The following is a 4,515-nucleotide window of genomic DNA, read 5'->3' as shown; positions in this document are numbered from 1 at the left end:
GCAAAAGGATCTATGTTATACTAGAGATATAAATTATGTGATAATAATTCAAGGATGCTTTAAGAATCACATTATGAGATCATTAAGGGCACTATGGTAGCCTCTATGTGGTAGTAGTGGGCGTGGCATCTTGAAGACCTACATTTATTTTACAGGACTGCTGTGGGGTCCAAATGTGTAAAGAAGTATACAAATACCAGCTAGTGTAGGCATACGTGTATATATCACCACTGTTGTTCAACCATTTACTATTTGTATATCCTTGAGCAAGTCAACCTCTCATTTTACTTATTTAAAATGAGGTGAGTAAACAACCTTTAAAAATATCACAAATCTAATATAATATTGTCCAGCACTCTAAATTCTAGGATTACATAGACCAATGTTGGTTAAATATTGAATGTGGGCCAGCTAAGTGGTACAGTATCAATTCTGGGCTTGGAGCCAGGAAGACCTGAGCTTAAATTTCATTTCAGACACTGGGCAAGTCACTTGACCTCTATTTGCCTCACTTTCCTTATCTGTAAAATGGAAATAACAATAAAGTTATTGTAAGGATCAAGATAGATAATATTTTTAAGTAATTAGCACAGTTCCTAGCACAGAATAGGTGCTATATAGATGATACCCAAACAACAAACCTTTACTGTGGCTCTTTTTTCTCCTTTAAGCATCACATTATGAGATTCCTTATTCCATCTGGGAATCTCAGGACATAGGTTATATGAAAGTACTTAAATTACTGAAGTGTCTTACTATTGAAATAGGTAAAGGCTTCTGTAGTTTTCATAAAACACTTCTCATCCTCTCTGAGTCTAAGTTTTCTTACATGTAAAACTAAAGAATTAAATTAGATGTTGAGTCCCTTTTAATGCTAAAAAGATGATCTCCCTTTTCCAGTAAGTCCCACCTTGTAACCCAAGGATATATATATATAGTCTTCCAGACTCAAAATAACGCTCTTTGATATAGACTTTCCTTCAGAAAAGAAAAACCAGTTTGATGTAGTTCATGAACCCCCAAATATTCAATTGCTTATTACTTTAAATAAAAAGGACCTACAGGTCCATACCAAAGAACCATGAATTTTCACAGAAGGAAGATAAAAATGACACAGTCCCTTTCTCACTGCTCTTATGAGAGAAAAGATCACTTCTTGTATTTAATAGCTAATTATTATATTGGGACCAAAGTTTTTCTCCTTTTCTACTTCCTCACCCAAAAATCAACCATGTGGAATATCTTGGGCAAAGACTTACTTGGGCTAAGATCTAATCAAAGACAGTAAAAAAAAAAAAAAAATTTTTTTTTCCAAGTTTAGGTAAAAGGCTTATTGTGTTTATTCTGACAAGTCTGGGAAAATGTGGATTCTCTCTTTTGTCAGATGAGTGATATGGAAATTAAGTCTCCTTGACCAAGACTTGGGTGTTTAGTGTCTTGTATCTCAAGATCCTCGTAACATAGCCCATCTCTGATTGTAATATTCATTTTTTTCATTGACTATTAATCAGAGCTGATTGCTTTCCTCAAGAACACCTGCTCATCCAATGGCATATAAACTGTAAGCCCAGAACTATGAGGGGTCTTTGGCATCTGAGAGTGCAATTGACCTCTTATTAGCATGCTAGTATTATTAATAAAGTGATTATTTACCCAAAAACTATATTTCTGGAACTTTGTATACATCACATTTACACAAGCCAAGTAAGCTATGATAGAAAGGCAAAGCAAAGTCTAAATTCTTTTGTTTCTCCATTTCATGGCTCTGGTACTTTGTTACTCTATCAGCTTTACTTTTAGTCCAGGTATTCCTGACACTCTTCCAGAAAGATGGAATTGAGGGGATCTGGACAACTATTTCAGAAAGCCAGGCATCAAAACTTTCTCCATTTTGCCACACACTTTTCATTTTTGCTATAATCTCTGAGAGGTTAAACTACTTCTTTTTCCAGGACCAAAGTATAGTGTCTCTTAAAGTAAAACTCAAAATATACCTTGACTGTTGTCATCTTTTAGTCTAAGAACCTCAGAACTGAGTGGGGAATGGTCAGATAGTCATAAAATTGTGACATTGGCTGTGCTGATTAACAGCCATCATCACCTGCACTTCCTACCAATTCTACCTTGGGACCAAGGTCTGTACTCTCAGCTCTCTCTAGTTCTCTCTCCAAAAGGCCAAGTTGGATGTGTTTGATGATTTTTAGAGACACTGAACAAAGTGGTGGCTCCAGCTTACTATTAAAGTCAACCAAATCATACTCAACTGAAACACAATTACTTATCAAGGAATTGGGATTTCAATAAGAAGTATCCATGGATATATCTACACTCTACACAGAGAGAAACAAAGTTCCAAACAATGGTTCATCTACCTAGAAGTACATAAAATTGGTTACTCCTGATTAAGTCTTCACACTAAAATGCTATGGGTATAAGTCCTTCAAGGGAAAAAGACCTTAATATTGTTTTTAGAAAGGTAGCATAATATGGAAGTATGTTTTGCATGACATCACATGTATGATAGATAATGAATTGTCTTTTCAATGACTAGAAGAAAAAAGAGAATTTGGAATTGAAAATATAAATTAAAAAAATAACAATGGAAAGAGTAGTAGACTTGAATCTATGAATTCCACTTCACAGGCTTTTTGTGATAAAAGTTCCTTGTAAATCATAAATTACTTTTAAACATTACATCCCACAGAGTGCCTCAATCATAGTATGGTGCTCAAAAATATGTTTTAAAAAATGAATGAGTGAATGACAATGAAGTAGAGCTGAGAATTATGTCTTGAAACAGGAAAAAAAATGTATTTCCTGCCATGCAGGGGGAAAAATGATCAAAGGAAGCTCTAATTTAAGACTGTACATCTAAGTGAACTCCAATGTATTTCAATAAAAAATGAAAAGGCAAATACTAAATTTTAGCAAAGTACAAATCAAAAGACAAAACAACTTTAAAATCCCAGAACTACTGTAATTAAAGTTAAGAATTTAAAGCTCAGATTTATTAGGGCATGCACCCTTCTAAGCATTTGCATTATAACCATTCAGCTGATTAAAGATAAAGCTGAAGTATAATCTATTTGGCAAGAAAGCTTATGAGCCTTAGGAAAATTTAATTAAAGCCAATGGACAGATTAAATGAGTAAAATAAAATGATAAAAAAGAATCTATAGAGTAGTGAAATATAAGTAAGAGAGCTAACCATCTTTTTTTTTTTTAAACTCTTAATTCACTTTTTTTTTTATTATAACTTTTTATTGCCAGAACATATGCATGGGTAATTTTTTTACAACATTATCCCTTGCACTCACTTCTGTTCCGACTTTTTCCTTCCCTCCTTCCGCCCCCTCCCTTAGATAGCAGGCAGTCTTATACATGTTAAATATATTATATTATATCCTAGATACAATATACATATGCAGAACCGAACAGTTCTCTTATTGCACAAGGAGAATAGGATTCAGAAGTAAAAATAACCTTGGAAGAAAAACAATAATACAAACAGTTCACACTCATTTCCCAGTATTCCTTCTCTGAGAGTAGCTGAATCTGTCCATCATTGATCAATTGGAAATGAATTAGATCTTCTCTTTGTCGAAGAAATCCACTTCCATCAGAATACATCCTCAAACAGTATCATTGTTGAGGTATATAATGATCTCCTGGTTCTGCTCATTTCACTCAGCATCAGTTCATGTAAGTCTCTCCAAGCCTCTCTGTATTCATCCTGCTGGTCATTTCTTACAGAACATTAATATTCCATAACATTCCTATACCTCAATTTACCCATCTATTCTCCAATTAATGGACATCCATTCATTTTCCAGTTTCTAGCCACTACAAAGAGACCTGCCACAAACATTTTGGCACATATAGGTCCCTTTCCCTTCTTTAGTATCTCTTTGGGCTATAAGCCCAGTAGTAACACTGCTGGATCAAAGGGTATGCACAGTTTGATAACTTTTGGGACATAATTCCAGATTGGAGAGCTAACCATCTTACAGATTCTTCTCTTTCTTCTCCTCCTACCCCAACCCCGACACATACTACTTTTTGTTGAAAGAAAACCATCATGTTTTTGGTAGCAGGGACTTGTTTGGCTATGACAAAATAAATTTTATCACATGGCACTAATTTATATCACAAATCAGAATGACAATCACACTTCCCTTTTAAATCATATCAAATCAAATCACACTTATTAAAGTCCTGCCATGTGCAAGCCATGATAGCAGCAAGAATGTACTGGGTAAATATCTATCAACTAGGCTCTCCAGGGAAGGGGAAATATGGGAGGAGAAGAAAAAAGTATGCACACCCACTGTTAAAATTTAATCTGCATTATTGATACTTTCCATTCAGATTTCACCTCTGACACCTATTAGTGATGTGACTTTGATTAAGACACAGAACACTGGGGTTTACTTCATCTGTAGAACAAATGAGCCTCCAAGGTTCCTAGTTCTAGAACTCTAACAGACCTCTTTCTCTGGGAGAAAGGTTTCTATT

This window comes from Antechinus flavipes, chromosome 1 (genome assembly GCF_016432865.1).
Source record: "Antechinus flavipes isolate AdamAnt ecotype Samford, QLD, Australia chromosome 1, AdamAnt_v2, whole genome shotgun sequence".
Lineage (NCBI taxonomy): Eukaryota > Metazoa > Chordata > Mammalia > Dasyuromorphia > Dasyuridae > Antechinus > Antechinus flavipes.
The sequence above is the reverse complement of the archived record's forward strand: the minus strand, read 5'-3'. Positions refer to the sequence as shown.